At 40.8% G+C, this 17,255-nt stretch overlaps 1 long non-coding RNA gene across 1 annotated transcript; it reads right to left on the bottom strand.

Moving 5' to 3' along the window:
• Nucleotides 1-13,734: 13,734 nt before the first annotated feature.
• Nucleotides 13,735-16,062, bottom strand: LOC125525014. The gene is made up of 2 exons (XR_007291105.1): nt 15,465-16,062; nt 13,735-15,368 (listed from the first exon to the last, which is right to left on the bottom strand). It is a non-coding gene; the product is annotated as an uncharacterized LOC125525014 (long non-coding RNA).
• Between the last annotated feature and the right edge of the window lie 1,193 nt (nt 16,063-17,255).

The following is a 17,255-nucleotide window of genomic DNA, read 5'->3' as shown; positions in this document are numbered from 1 at the left end:
ACCTAGCCTTTTTTTCCCTTGGGTTCTGCAGACTCAAGGGTCATCTTTATTTTAAACCCCCGGGCCAGTGCTCCTCTGAGTGTTGGTCCAAACTGAGCGATGTCCGGAGCTACCAGGGGCAACTCTGGGCTAGCCCACCCAACGTCTTGCTCATCCGGTGTGCCCTGAGAACGAGATATGTGCAGCTCCTATCGGGATTTGTCGGCACATCTGGGTGGCTTTGCTGGTCTTGTTTTACCATTGTCGAAATGTCTTGTAACCGGGATTCCGAGTCTAATCGGGTCTTCCCGCTAGAAGGAATATCCTTCGTTGACCGTGAGAGCTTGTGATGGACTAAGTTGGGACACTCCTGCAGGGATTTGAACTTTCGAAAGCCGTGCCCGCGTTTATGGGCAGATGGGAACTTGTTAACGTCCGGTTGTAGAAAACCTGAAGTTGACCTTAATTAAAATGCATCAACCGCGTGTGTAACCGTGATGGTCTCTTTCTGACGAAGTCCGAGAAGTGAACATGGTGTTGGAGTTAAGCTTGACGTAGGTTGTTCTAGGATCACTTCTTGATCATAGTTGTTCGACCGTGCTTTTGCCTTCTCTCCTCGCTCTCTTTTGCGAATAGGTTAGCCACCATATATGCTAGTCGCTTGCTGCAGCTCCACCTCATACCTTTACCTTACCCATAAGCTTAAATAGTCTTGATCGCGAGGGTGCGAGATTGCTGAGTCCCTGTGGCTCATAGATTACTTCCAAACCAGCTTGCAGGTGCCGTTGAACCGTGCAGATGTCGCAACCAAGCTCAAGGAGGAGCTCGATGAAGATCTTGTCCTTTGTGTTGTTTCGTTCTAGTTGATCAGTAGTGGAGCCCAGTTGGGGTCGATCGGGGGACCTTGTCGCATTTGGGGTTCTTCTTTTATTTTGGCTCTGTAGTCGGGCCTTGATTGTAACTGGTTGATGTAATGCTTTATTCATGTAATTGTGTGAAGTGGCGATTGTAAGCCAACTATGTATCTCTGTCCCTTATGTATTACATGGGCTGTGTGAAGATTACCTCACTTGTGACATTGCTTTCAATGCGGTTATGCCTCTAAGTCATGCTTCGACACGTGGGAGATATAGCCGCATCGAGGGCGTACATATAATCACATGGGTATGGGCACTCCCCTTGGCAACTGCCAAGCTTGGGGGAGGTGCCCCCGTATCGTATCACAATCACAACTCGTATCTTTACCATTTTTCTTAGTTCGATCCTATTAGTAGTATCTTGATCTAGTAGAATAAAGTTTATGGCATGATCTAGTTTTGAGTTTTGCTTTATGATCTCTCTATGTAATCGAGTTAGTGAGCTATATATAATAAAGATTAGTGTTGAGTCAAGGGCTTGATTATTTTGCCATGATCTTGGGTGAATAAAATAAAATAGAAAAAGAATAAAAAGAAACAAAAAAGTTCATATTGATCTTATTGAGAGTAAGGACTTCACATAGAAAGAGTATGATGATTAAAAGTTGTTGGGAGTTGGCAAGCATAGCTTTGGTCATTGTTGCAATTATTAGGAAGTAATAAGGAAAGAGAGGTTTTCACATATAGATATATTATCATTGACATCTTTTATGATTGGGAGCACTCATTAAAATATGACATGCTAAAGAGTTGATGTTGGACAAGGAAGACAACATAATGAGTTATGTCTTTCTTATATCTGAGATAAAGTATGTTGTCATGGATCCTCTAACTTATTGAGCTTGCCTTTCCCCCTCAAGCTAGCCAAATTCTCAGCACCAAGTAGAAATACTACTTGTGCTTCCAAATACCCTTAAACCAGTTTTGCCATGAGAGTCCACCATATCTACCTATGGATTGAGTAAGATCCTTCAAGTAAGTTGTCATCGTTGCAAAGCAATAAAAATTGCTCTAAATATGTATGATTGATTGGTGTGGGGGAAATAAGCTTTATACGATCTTGTGATGTGGAAGTAATAAAAGTGACGGACTGCATAATAAAGGTTCATATCACAAGGGGCAATATAAAGTGACGTTCTTTCGCATTGAGATTTTATGCATCCAACCATAAAAGCGCATGGCAACCTCTGCTTCCTTCTGCGAAGGGCCTATCCTTTATTATTATCTTCTACCTTATGCAAGAGTCATGGTGATCTTCACCTTTTCTTTTTAATTTTATCCTTTGGCAAGCTCAGTATGTTGGAAAGAACATGATATATATATATATAATTGGATGTAGGGGAGCATGAACCATTATTGTTGACATTACCCTTGAGGAAAAAGGTTGTGGGGCAAAAGTATAAGCCCCTATCTTTCTTTGTGTCCGATTAAAACTCCGTAACCACAAGTATTGCGTGAGTGTTAGCAATTATGGAGGACTAAATGATAGTTGAGTATGTGGACTTGCTTTTTTGCTCTGACATAGACTCTTTCCGATGTTATGATAAATTGCAATTGCTTCAATGACTGAGATTATAGTTAGTCAGAGCCCAATAAGGTTTATGATTTATACTTTTGCATTGTGAATAGATCATCACTTGAACATAAGTAATCATATGACAAAATCTATATATATATTGCTGTTATGAGAATAATCATGATGCCTTCATGTCCGTATTTTATTTTTATCGACGCCTCTACCTCTAAACATGAGGACATATTTATTGTTATCGACTTTTCGCTTGAGGACAAGCGAGGTCTAAGCTTGGGGGAGTTGATACGTCCATTTTGCATCATGCTTTTATATCAATATTTATTGCATTATGGACTGTTATTTCACTTTATGTCACAATACTTATGGCTATTCTCTCTTATTTTACAAGGTTTACATAAGGAGGGAGAATGCCGGCAGCCGGAATTCTAGGCTCGAAAAGGAGCAAATATTAGAGACCTATTCTACGCAACTCCAAAAGTCCTGAAACTCCACGGAACATCTTAAAATAAATAAAGGAAAATCCTCGCCAAAGATGAAGGCCAGGGGGCCCACACCCTGCTCACGAGGGTGGGGGCGCCCCCCCCCTAGGGCGCGCCCCCTACCTCGTGGGCCCCCTGGCGGCTCTCCGACGTCCATCTTCTCCTATATGAAGTCTTTCGATGAGAAACAAAATAGGAAGGAACTTTCCGGGACGAGACTTCGCCGCCACGAGGCGGAACCTTGGCGGATCCAATCTAGAGCTCTGACAGAGCTGTTCTGCCGGGGATACTTCCCTCCGGGAGGGGGAAATCATCACCATCGTCATCACCAATGCTCCTCTCACCGGGAGAGGGCAATCTCCATCAACATCTTCACCAGCACCATCTCATCTCCAAACCCTAGTTCATCTCTTGTATCCAATTCTTGTCTCAAAGTCCGGGATTGGTGCTAGTAGGTTGCTAGTAGTGTTGATTACTCCTTGTAGTTGATGCTAGTTGGTTTATTTGGTGGAAGATCATATGTTTAGATCCTATATGCATATTATTACCCCTCTGATTATGAACATGAATATGCGTTGTGAGTAATTACGTTTGTTCCTGAGGACAAGGGAGAAGTCTTGCTATTAGTAGTCATGTGAATTTGGTATTCGTTTGATATTTTGATAAGATGTATGTTGTCTAGCCTCTAGTGGTGTTATGTGAACGTCGACTACATAACACTTCACCATTATTTGGGCCTAGAGGAAGGCATTGGGAAGTAATAAGTAGATGATGGGTTGCTAGAGTGACAGAAGCTTAAACCCTAGTTTATGCGTTGCTTCGTAAGGGGCTGATTTGGATCCACATGTTTCATGCTATGGTTAGGTTTACCTTAATACTTTTGTTGTAGTTGCGGATGCTTGCAATAGAGGTTAATCATAAGTGGGATGCTTGTTCAAGTAAGAACAGCACCCAAGCACCGGTCCACCCACATATCAAATTATCAAAGTATCGAGCGCGAATCATATGATTGTGATGAAAACTAGCTTGACGATATTCCCATGTGTCCTCGGGAGCGCTTTTCCTATTATAAGAGTTTGTTCCGGCTTGTCCTTTGCTACAAAAGGATTGGGCCACCTTGCTGCACTTTATTTACTTTTGTTACTTGTTGCTCGTTACAATCTATCTTATCACAAAACTATCTGTTACCACTTATTTCAGTACTTGCAGAGAATACCTTGCTGAAAACCGCTTATCATTGCCTTCTGCTTCTCATTGGGTTCGGCACTCTTACTTATCGAAAGGACTACGATAGATCCCCTATACTTGTGGGTCATCATACCTCAACTCACCAATTAGTGTGGTTGAACTGGCCCAAAGGGACATTCGGAACGGAAAGAAAGATTTGCAAGTGCATCAGACTATTTAGAAACCTAGCATGACTCGAACAGCATAACGGCTGTAAATGCTCAAAATATTTGAGACATCCTGCAAAATGGTAGCATAACCACTCAACATCACAATATCAAGGTTCTGAGACCACTGTGAACAAACGGAAGTAGTAGGAACTGAACTGACACTTGAATCCAACAATCCTATAAGTCTATGGATTAGTAACACGTGATCCTGATAGAAAGAATAGAAAGCCTAGTTCCTTAACCCCGTAGGAAAGATAAGATGACTCGGATCAGAAGGGCATAAGGTATAAGGAGTAAAAAGAGCCTTACGTTCCCTTCCGCAATCAGTTCCCCTATATATAACTAAAGCATTTCTAGAATCGACTTTGACCAGTTTGGCTTGGAAACCCTATATATTGGAAGGCTATGTTTGGACATCGGAAGGGTTCCGGATGAGTTTGGGCATTTACTGGAGTACCGGGGGGTTACCGGAACCACCCAGGGAGTCAATGGGCCTTATTGGGCCTTAGTGGGAGAGAAGAGGAGGAAGCCAGGTGGAGGGCATGCCCCCCAAGCCCAATCTGAATTGGGTGGGTGGGGCCGGCCCCCCTTTCCTTTCTCCTTCTCCCTCTTCCTTCTTTTCCTAGGGGACTAGGAAAGGGGGAGTCCTACTCCTACTAGGAGGAGGACTCCTCCCCCTTTGCGCGCCTAGAGGGCCGGCCGGCCTCCCCCTCCCTCCTTCATATACATGGGGAGGGGGCACCCTAGAACAAATCAAAGTTGATCTCAGCCGTGTGCGGTGCCCCCATCCACAGATTTCCACCTCTATCATATCGTCGCGATCTGCACAGTTCATCATCACCGTCACCACGCCATCATGCTGACGCAACTCTCCCTCAACCCCAGCTAGATCTAGAGTTCGTGGGACGTCACCGAGCTGAACGTGTGCAGATCGCGGAGGTGCCGTATCTTTGGTACTAGGATCGGTCAGGTCATGAAGACGTACGACTACATCAACCGCGTTGACGTAACGCTTCCGCTTATGGTCTATGAGGGTACATTGGCAACACTCTCCCCTCTCGTTGCTATGCATCACCTAGATAGATCTTGCGTGTGCATAGGAAAATTTTGAAATTACTACATTCCCCAACAGTGACATCCGAGCCAGGTCTATGCGTAGATGTTATATGCACGACTAGAACACAAAGGAGTTGTGGGCATGGGTATATACATATTGCTTGCCATCACTAGTTGGTTCTTGATTCAGCGGTATTGTTTGATGAAGCAGCTCAGACCGACATTACGCGTACGCTTACGCGAGACTCGTTCTACCGACATGCTTCACACATAGGTGGCTAGTGGGTGTCTGTTTCTCCAACTTTATTTGAATCGGATTCAATGAACAAGGTTCTTTCTGAAGATCAAAAAGCAATCACTATACGTTGTGGTTTTTGATGCGTAGGTAAGAATGGTTCTTGCTCAGCCCGTAGCAGCCACGTAAAACTTGCAACAATAAAGTAGAGGACGTCTAACTTGTTTTTGCAGGGCATGTTGTGATGTGATATGGTTAAGACATGATGCTAAATTTTATTGTATGAGATGATCATCTTTTGTAACAGAGTTATTGGCAACTAGCAGGAGACATATGGTTGTTGCTTTATGATACGTCTCCAACGTATCTATAATTTTTGATTGCTCCATGCTATATTATCTACTGTTTTGGACATTATTGGGCTTTATTATCCACTTTAATATTATTTTTGGGACTAACCTATTAACCGGAGGCCCAGCCCAGAATTGTTGTTTTTTGCCTGTTTTAGGGTTTCGAAGAAAAGGAATATCAAACGGAGTCCAAACGGAATGAAACCATCGGGAACGTGATTTTCTCAACGAATAAGACTAGAGAGACTTGGAGCCTACATCAAAAAATAAAACAGGAGGCCACGAGGTAGGGGGGCGCCCCCACTCCCACCAAGCGCGCCCTCCACCCTCGTGGCCCCCCTGTTGCTCCACCGACGTACTCCTTCCTCCTATATATATCCATGTACCCCCAAACGATCAGAACAGGAGCCAAAACCCTAATTCCACCGCCGTAACTTTCTGTATCCATGAGATCCCATCTTGGGGCCTGTTCCGGAGCTCCGCTGGAGGGGGCATCGATCATGGAGGGCTTCTACATCAACACCATAGCCCCTCCAATGAAGTGTGAGTAGTTCACCTCAGACCTACGGGTCCATAGTTAGTAGCTAGATGGCTTCTTCTCTCTTTTTGGATCTCAATACAATGTTCTCCCCTCTCTTGTGGAGATCTATTCAATGTAATCTTCTTTTTGCGGTGTGTTTGTTGAGACTGATGAATTGTGGGTTTAAGATCAAGTCTTTCTATGAATAATATTTGAATCTTCTCTGAATTCTTTTATGTATGATTGGTTATCTTTGCAAGTCTCTTCGAATTATTAATTTGGTTTGGCCTACTAGATTGATCTTTCTTGCAAATCGTAGAAGTGCGTAGCTTTGGGTTCAATCTTGCGGTGTCCTTTCCCGGTGACAGTAAGGGCAGCAAGACACATATTGTATTGTTGCCATCGAGGATAACAAGATGGAGTTTTCTTCATATTGCATGAGTCTATACCTCTACATCATGTCATCTTGCTTAAGGCGTTACTCTGTTTTTAACTTAATACTCTAGATGCATGCTGGATAGCGGTCGATGAGTGGAGTAATAGTAGTAGATGCAGGCAGGAGTCGGTCTACTTGTCTCGGACGTGATGCCTATATACATGATCATACCTAGATATTCTCATAACTATGCTCAATTCTGTCAATTGGTCAACAATAATTTGTTCACCCACCGTAGAATATGCTCTTGAGAGAAGCCACTAGTGAAACCTATGGCCCCCGGGTCTATCTTTATCATATTGATCTCCTACTACTTAGTTATTTCCTTTGCTATTTCCTTTTCCTTTATTTTACTTTGCATCTTTTATCATAAAAATACCAAAAATATTATCTTATCATATCAATCAGATCTCACTCTCGTAAGTGGCCTTATAGGGATTGACAACCCCTATTTGCGTTGGTTGCGAGGATTTATTTGTTTTGTGCAGGTATGAGGGACTCACGCATAGCCTCCTACTGGATTGATACCTTGGTTCTCAAAAACTGAGGGAAATACTTACGCTACTTTGCTGCATCATCCCTTCCTCTTCGGGGAAAACCAATGCAGTGCTCAAGAGGTAGCAAGAAGGATTCTTGGCGCCGTTGCCGGGGAGGTCTACGCAAAACTCAACATACCAAGTACCCATCACATACCCTTATCTCCGGCATTACATTATTTTCCATTTGCCTCTCGTTTTCCTCTCCCCCACTTCACCCTTGCCATTTTATTCGCCCTCTCTCTATCCTCACTCTCTTTCTCTATTTGCCTCTTTTTGTCCACTTGCTTTTTGTTTGCTTGTGTGTTAGTTTGCTTGCTTGTCATGATGGCTCAAGATAATATTAAATTGTGTGACTTCACCAATACCAACAACAATGATTTTATTAGCACTCCGATTGCTCCTCTTACCGATGCTAAATCTTGTGAAATTAATACTGCTTTGCTGAATCTTGTCATGAAAGATCCGTTCTCCGGCCTTCCTAGTGAAGATGTCGCTAGTCATCTGAATAGCTTCATTAATTTGTGTGACATGCAAAAGAAGAAATATGTGGATAATGATATTGTTAAATTGAAGCTATTTCCTTTTTCTCTTAGAGATCGTGCTAAAGCTTGGTTTTCGTCTTTGCCTAAAAATAGTATTGATTCATGGAACAAGTGCAAAGATGCTTTTATCTCTAAGTATTTTCCTCCTGCTAAGATCATCTCTCTTAGAAACGATATTATGAATTTTAAGCAACTTGATCATGAACATGTTGCACAAGCTTGGGAGTTAATGAAATTAATGATACGTAATTGCCCTACTCATGGTTTAAATTTGTGGATGATTGTTCAAAAATTTTATGCCGGATTGAATTTTGCTTCTAGAAATCTTTTAGATTCGGCCGCGGGAGGCACTTTTATGGAAATCACTTCAGGAGAAGCTACTAAACTCCTAGATAATATTAAGGTTAATTATTCTCAATGGCATACTGAAAGATCTACTAATAAAAAGGTGCATGCAATAGAAGAAATTAATGTTTTGAGTGGAAAGATGGATGAACTTATGAAATTATTTGCTAATAAGAGTGTTTCTTCTGATCCTAATGATATGCCCTTGTCTACTTTGATTGAGAATAATAATGAATATATGGATGTGAATTTTGTTGGTAGGAACAATTTTGGAAACAACGGCTATAGAGGAAATTTCAATCCTAGGCCTTATCCTAGTAATCCCTCTAATAATTATGGTAATTCCTACAAAAATTCTTATGGAAATTATAATAAGATTCCCTCTGATTTTGAATCTAATATTAAAGAATTTATTACTTCGCAAAAGAATTTTAATGCTATGATTGAAGAAAAATTGCTTAAGATTGATGATTTGGCTAGGAACGTTGATAGAATTGCTCTTGATGTTGATTCTTTGAAACTTAGATCTATTCCACCTAAGCACGATATCAATGAGTCTCTCAAAGCCATGAGAATTTCCATTGATGAGTGCAAAGAAAGAACCGCTAGGATGCGTGCTAAGAAAGATGCCTTTATGAGAGCGTGTTCTTCTAGTTCCTATGAAAATAAAGATGAAGATCTAAAAGTTATTGATGTGTCCCCTATTAAATCTTTGTTTTTCAATATGAATCTTGATAATGGTGGGACTGAATATGATCCACCTTTACCTAGAAGGTGTTCCAAGAATTCGGAATTTGTTGATCTTGATGCTAAAATTGACAAAAGTGGGATTGAAGAAATTAAAACCCTAGATGTTGCTAAACCCACTATTATGGATTTAGAGGAATTTAACTATGAAAATTCCTCTTTGATTGATTGTATTTCCTTGTGGAAATCTGTGCTAAATCACCTCACGCTTATAGTCAAAATAAAGCATTTACTAAACATATCGTTGATGCCTTGATGCAATCTTATGAAGAAAAACTTGAATTGGAAGTTTCTATCCCTAGAAAACTTTATGATGAGTGGGAACCAACTATTAAAATTAAAATTAAAGATCATGAATGCTATGCCTTATGTGATTTGGGTGCTAGTGTTTGCACGATTCCAAAGACTTTGTGTGATTTGTTAGGTTTCCATGATTTTGATGACTACTCTCTAAACTTGCACCTTGCGGATTCCACTATTAAGAAACCTATGGGAAGAACTAATGATGTTCTTATTGTTGCAAATAGTAATTATGTGCCCGTAGATTTTAATGTTCTTGACATAGATTACAATCCTTCATGTCCTATAATTCTTGGTAGACCTTTCCATAGAACGATTGGTGCAATTATTGATATGAAGGAAGATAATATTAGATTCAAATTTCCATTAAGGAAAGGCATGGAACACTTTCCTAGAAAAAAATTAAATTTATCTTATGAATCTATTATGAGATCCACTTATGGATTGCCTACCAAAGATGGAAATACCTAGATCTATTCTTGCTTGTTATGCCTAACTAGGGGCGTTAAATGATAGCGCTTGTTGGGAGGCAACCCAATTTTATTTTTATTCCTTGCTTTTTGATCCTGTTTAGTAATAAACAATTTATCTAGCCTCTATTTTGATTGTGTTTTTTGTGTTTAATTAGTGTTTTTACCAAGTAGAACCGTTGGGAAGACTTGGGGAAAGTCTTGTTGAACTTGTTGTAAAAAACAGAAACTTTAGCGCTCACGAGAACTGCTGTCATTTTTATTTGGGAGTTCTATTTAGTTAATTATTTTTGCAGATAATTAGCAGATAAATTCCTCACGTCCAGAAATTTATTTTAGAATTTTTGGGGTTCCAGATCTTGCGCTAGCTACAGATTACTATAGACTGTTCTGTTTTTGACAGATTCTGTTTTTCGTGTGTTGTTTGCTTATTTTGATGAATCTATGTCTAGTAAAATAGTTTATAAACCATAGAGAATTTGGAATACAGTAGGTATAACACCAATATAAATAAATAATGAGTTCATTACAGTACCTTGAAGTGGTCTTTTATTTTGTTTCGCTAACGGAGCTCACGAAGATTTTCTACTTTAAGTTTTGTGTTGTGAAGTTTTCAAGTTTTGGGTAAAGATTTGATGGATTATGGAACAAGGAGTGGCAAGAACCTAAGCTTGGGGATGCCCATGGCACCCCCAAGATAATCTAAGTACACCTAAAAGCCAAAGCTTGGGGATGCCCCGGAAGGCATCCCCTCTTTCGTCTACTTCTATCGGTAACTTTACTTGAAGCTATATTTTTATTCGCCACATGATATGTGTTTTGCTTGGAGCGTCTTGTATTATTTGAGTCTTTTCTTTTTAGTTTACCACAATCATCCTTTCTATACACACCTTTTTAGAGAGCCATACATGATTTGGAATTTGATAGAATACTCTATGTGCTTCGCTTATACCTTTTGAGTTATATAATTTTGCTCTAGTACTTCACTTATATCTTTTAGAGCATGGTGGTGGATTTGTTTTATAGAAACCATTGATCTCTCGTGCTTCACTTAGATTATTTTGAGAGTCTTAATAGCATGGTAATTTGCTTAAAATCCTAACATGCTAGGTATTCAAAGTTAGTAAAATTTTCATAAGAGTGTTTTGAATACTAAGAGAAGTTTGATGCTTGATGATTGTTTTGAGATATGGAGGTAATAATATCAAAGTCGTGCTAGTTGAGTATTTGTGAAATTGAGAAATACTTGTGTTGAAGTTTGCAAGTCCTGTAGCATGCACGTATGGTAAACGTTATGCAACAAATTTGAAACATGAGGTGTTATTTGATTGTCTTCCTTATGAGTGGCGGTCGGGGACGAGCGATGGTCTTTTCCTACCAATCTATCACCCTAGGAGCATGCACGTAGTACCGAGGTTTTTGATGACTTGTAGATTTTTGCAATAAGTATGTGAGTTCTTTATGACTAATGTTGAGTCCATGGATTATATGCATTCTCACCCTTCCATCCTTGCTAGCCTCTTCGGTACTGTGCATTGCCGTTTCTCACATTGAGAGTTGGCGCAAACTTCGCCGGTGCATCCCAAACCCCGTGATATGATACGCTCTTTCACACATAAACCTCCTTATATCTTCCTCAAAACAACCACCATACCTACCTATTACGGCATTTCCATAGCCATTCCGAGATATATTGCCATGCAACTTTCCATCATTCCGTTCATCATGACACATTCATCATTGTCATATTGCTTAGCATGATCATGTAGTTGACATAGTATTTGTGGCAAGGCCACCGTTCATAATTCTTTCATACATGTCACTCTTGGTCCACTGCATATCCCGGTACACCGCCGGAGGCATTCATATAGAGTCATCTTTTGTTCTAGTATCGAGTTGTAATCATTGAGTGGTAAATAAATAGAAGTGTGATGATCATCATTTTCTAGAGCATTGTCCCAAGTGAGGAATAAAAAAAGAGAAAGGCCATAAAAAAGAGAAGGCCCAAAAAATGAGAGAAAAAGAGAGAAGGGACAATGTTACTATCCTTTGCCACACTTGTGCTTCAAAATAGCACCTTAATCTTCATGTTAGAGAGTCTCTTGTCTTGGCACTTTCATATACTAGTGGGAATTTTTCATTATAGAACTTGGCTTTTATATTCCCACAATGGGCCTCCTCAAGTGCCCTAGGTCTTCGTGAGCAAGCAAGTTGGATGCACACCCACTAGTTTCTTTTGTTGAGCTTTCACACATTTATAGCTCTAGTGCATCCGTTGCATGGCAATCCCTACTCCTTGCATTAACATCAATCGGTGGGCATCTCCACAGCCCATTGATTAGCCTCGTTGATGTGAGACTTTCTCCTTTTTTGTCTTCTCCACATAACCTCCCTCATTATATTCTATTCCACCCATAGTGCTATGTCCATGGCTCGCACTCATATATTGTGTGGAAGTTTATAGGTTTGAGATTACTAAAGTATGAAACAATTGCTTGGCTTGTCATCAGGGTTGTGCATGATGAGAGCATTCTTGTGTGACGAAGATGAAACATGACTAAACTATATGATTTTGTAGGGATGAACTTTCTTTGGTCATGTTATTTTGAGAAGACATAATTGCTTAGTAAGTATGCTTGAAGTATTATTATTTTTATGTCAATATGAACTCTTGTCTTGAATCTTTCAGATCTAAATATTCATACGACAATTAAGAAGAATTACATTAAAATTATGCCAAGTAGCACTCCACATCAAAAATTCTGTTTTTATCATTTACCTACTCAAGGACGAGCAGGAATTAAGCTTGGGATGCTTAATACGTCTCCAACGTATCTATAATTTTTGATTGCTCCATGCTATATTATCTACTATTTTGGACATTATTGGGCTTTATTATCCACTTTTATATTATTTTTGGGACTAACCTATTAACCGGAGGCCGAGCCCAGAATTGCCTTTTTTGCCTCTTTTTGGGTTTTGAAGAAAAGGAATATCAAACGGAGTCCAAACGGAATGAAACCTTCGGTAACGTGATTTTCTCAACGAATAAGACCAGAGAGACTTGGACCATACGTCAAGAAATAAAATAGGAGGCCACGAGGTAGGGGGGCGCGCCCTCCACCCTCGTGGGCCCCCTGTTGCTCCACCGACGTACTCCTTCCTCCTATATATATCCACATACCCCCAAACGATCAGAACAGGAGCCAAAACCCTAATTCCACCGCCGTAACTTTCTGTATCCATGAGATCCCATCTTGGGGCCTGTTCCGGAGCTCCGCTGGAGGGGGCATCGATCACGGAGGGCTTCTACATCAACACCATAGCCCCTCCGATGAAGTGTGAGTAGTTCACCTCAGACCTACGGGTCCATAGTTAGTAGCTAGATGGCTTCTTCTCTCTTTTTGGATCTCAATACAATGTTCTCCCCTCTCTTGTGGAGATCTATTCAATGTAATCTTCTTTTTGCGGTGTGTTTGTTGAGACCGATGAATTGTGGGTTTAAGATCAAGTCTTTCTATGAATAATATTTGAATCTTCTCTGAATTCTTTTATGTATGATTGGTTATCTTTGCAAGTCTCTTCGAATTATTAGTTTGGTTTGGCCTACTAGATTGATCTTTCTTGCAATGGGAGAAGTGCTTAGCTTTGGGTTCAATATTGCGGTGTCCTTTCCCGGTGACAGTAAGGGCAGCAAGACACATATTGTATTGTTGCCATCGAGGATAACAAGATGGAGTTTTCTTCATATTGCATGAGTCTATACCTCTACATCATGTCATCTTGCTTAAGGCGTTACTCTGTTTTTAACTTAACTAGTAAGATGCCCGTGCTACGCTACAGATCACACAAGATTAAGTGAATTTATTTCATAGTCAGAAACCCGTATTGCCATGGACAATAAAAAGAAAATATACCGAGAGATAATAAGGATATGTACCTTGCTACAGAAAACAAAAAAATATACAAGACATTGACTGAAGTGATGTTACATTGTCGATAGGTACATCTCAAACACAACCAAACAAATGGTAAAGCCATTTTTGCCTACTAAGCCAAACATGTTCTTCTCCATTTTTGCCTTGTAGAAAGAATTCTTGTTCTCACTACTCACCTTTCACATTGCTTGCTCTATCCTATATTGAGGGGACATATAACATGCATCAGATAGAATCCGTCCACACGCACGTGGAAACTTGCGACAACTATTGACTTCATCCTTCAGCCCTGGGCTTAACCTGTTAGCCATACCCTGATATGCCACCCATGTTGTGCATATGTAATCTCTCCATGGATGAGAGCATTATACAATGCAACATTCCACCATGGGCAAAATATAATGATAAATGGCACATATGTTTTGAGCAAAGGGAATACCATGCTTGACAAATTATTCCATGGCCTCATAGATGCCTAAGGTATGTAAATATGTGCCATTTATCATTATATTTTGCCTATCTATTCACCTAAAAGAACATCAGATAATCACTACTGCCTACATAACTATCTGGGTTATATTCAGACAAAGGGGAAAAATGAGCCAGTAGAGGGTCTGTAGTATATTTAAACAAAGCAAAAGAACAGGAAACAATACTTGCAACACATTTTCTACCAAGCAAAGAAAGAAAATGTACAGTAAAACATGCTTTGAAATCATGCGTATATAGAAGGGGCGAGTGCACATGTACATACACATACAAAGAATTAGTACTGGACCTCTTATAACTTTACCAACAACCGGGTTTCTGGAAAAAAAAGATGCCGAGAACACACAACAAGGAAACAAATGTTGGGATGTGACCTAAAAATTTAGATGTGGAGCTAGCAAGCATCGATGAAAAAGAGGCCTTGTATAGGTGTCATCCAAAAGTTTTGAACAGAGAATGTAATAAAAAGAACTGCCAAAAAATAATCAAAACAAGCATATGATTTTTTTAAATATCACGAGCACTAAAACAAGTATCTAAGTTATATTTTTCTGAAAGTCCTTTGCGCAAACTTCAGGAAGCAATTTCAGATGACTCGCCCTAGTTAGATAGATTGAATATTTACAGCCACCAAATTGTACTTGATTCACACCTTGGACTACATGTTGAGAACTTCTTTGTCGACTATTTATATTAGATTCGCCGTATCAAAATACCGGTTCAGGAAGGTATACACAAACATTTCCAATACTCAAAATTTATTCCACAAGAAGATTCTGGATAATAAATTGGAACCAAACAATGTCATAGTGGACATCGCTTATGGATACAATTGAAGACAGTTCCATTACATATATGAAATTGCACAAGTAAAGATTGGGTAACAAAGATGAAGCAAGGGTTGACGAGAAATAGAGAAGATTTTACTATTCGTCCATAGCCATACCTTTGTCATTCACGAAGCAGCGAATGGTAATGAATCATACCTCCTCACACTTCATTCTTTCTGAATATTGCGTGCCTTCTTGGGGTCTAGTTTCAGCAAACGTGAGTCCCATATCCCTGCCCACTTTATATTGGGTTGCATAGTCGTTTCTATATGGTTTGAGATGGGCACGTGGATTTGAACTTTGGGTGATGCAAAAACTGAAATTAGAATTAGGAATGGGAAGCAATTGCAACGCATATTACCTCCATGGCAACCATCACACCGGATCAGCATCTCCTAGACGGATTGCACTGAAGGAGGACACGGGTGTGGAGCTCGTGTGTGGTGTTCCAATTGCAGGTGGGGTAGAGGCCCTCGGGGAGTAGCTCGTACTCGAATTGGATGGACGCGAAGCGCATCAGGAGGGAGGAAGAGGTGGTGGTTGTGGGCGGCTAGGCCACTGCATGAGAGGCGTTGCAGAATTGGGGGCGGACGACGCCGGGGGCATACTTGCCAACGTCGCCCCAGAGGAGATGGGGTAGGCGAGGCTGTGGCGAAGGCGCTGTTGCATCAGAGAAGGAGACGGAAGAGGCGTCGCGAACTTGGGGGATGGACGACGCATGCGGCGTAGTTGCCGACATCGGCGTAGAAGGAGATGGGGTAGGCGGAAGAAGAGACGACGAGGAGGAGGGGAAGAGGAGGTGGAGGTGGTAGTGAGTGGTGGGGCTGTTGCAGCGGAGAGTCAGGCGAGGCCTCCGGTGCAGCCGGCGCCGTCGGCGGATCAGAGGCAGCGGCCACCAACGACCAACTCGGTTCCATTGTTTCACCTCTTTTCTGGAAGGATCTTCCTCTGGTGGGATGTGGTGGAGATAGATGCAGCGGGATGTAAAGAAGAAGGGTGTTTTTGCCAATGTGGGGTGGGATTGTCTCTCATGCGTCGGATTCAGATGTGACGGACGAAAATGGTGAATGGCAGACACACCATCACCACCAACTCAGATTTTTATAGGAGTAGAGATACTCTAGATGCATGCTAGATAGCGGTCGATGAGTGGAGTAATAGTAGTAGATGCAGGCAGGAGTCAGTCTACTTGTCTCGGACGTGATGCCTATATACATGATCATACCTAGATATTCTCATAACTATGCTCAATTCTGTCAATTGCTCAACAGTAATTTGTTCACCCACCATAGAATATTTATGCTCTTGAGAGAAGCCACTAGTGAAACCTATGGCCCCCGGGTCTATCTTTGTCATATTGATCTCCTACTACTTAGTTATTTCCTTTTCTATTTACTTTGCCTTTATTTTACTTTGCATCTTTTATCATAAAAATACCAAAAATATTATCTTATCATATCTATCAGATCTCACTCTCGTAAGTTGCCTTATAGGGATTGACAACCCCTATTTGCGTTGGTTGCGAGGATTTATTTTGTTTTGTGCAGGTATGCGGGACTCGCGCGTAGCCTCCTACTGGATTGATACCTTGGTTCTCAAAAACTGAGGGAAATACGTACGCTACTTTGCTGCATCATCCCTTCCTCTTCGGGAAAAACCAACGCAGTGCTCAAGAGGTAGCACTTTATTGTATGAAATGCAATCGCCATGTAATTGCTTTACTTTATTACTAAGTGGTAGCGATAGTCGTAGAAGCAATAGTTGGCGGGACGACAACGATGCTTCGATGGATATCAAGGTGTCAAGCCGGTGACGATGGTGATCATGACGGTGCTTTGGAGATGGAGATCAAAGGCACAAGATGATGATGGCCATATCATACCACTGATATTGATTGCATGTGATGTTTATCCTTTATGCATCTTATTTTGCTTAGTTCGGCGGTAGCATTATTAGATGATCTCTCACTAAATTTCAAGGTATAAGTGTTCTCCCTGAGTATGCACCATTGCTATAGCTTGTCGTGCCGAGACACCACGTGATGATCGGGTGTGATAAGCTCTACGTGAAGGAAATATGCCCTAGAGGCAATAATAAAGTTGTTATTTATTTCCTTATTTCATGATAAATTTTTATTATTCATGCTAGAATT

This window comes from Triticum urartu, chromosome 7 (assembly GCF_003073215.2).
Source record: "Triticum urartu cultivar G1812 chromosome 7, Tu2.1, whole genome shotgun sequence".
Lineage (NCBI taxonomy): Eukaryota > Viridiplantae > Streptophyta > Magnoliopsida > Poales > Poaceae > Triticum > Triticum urartu.
The sequence above is the reverse complement of the archived record's forward strand: the minus strand, read 5'-3'. Positions and strand labels throughout refer to the sequence as shown.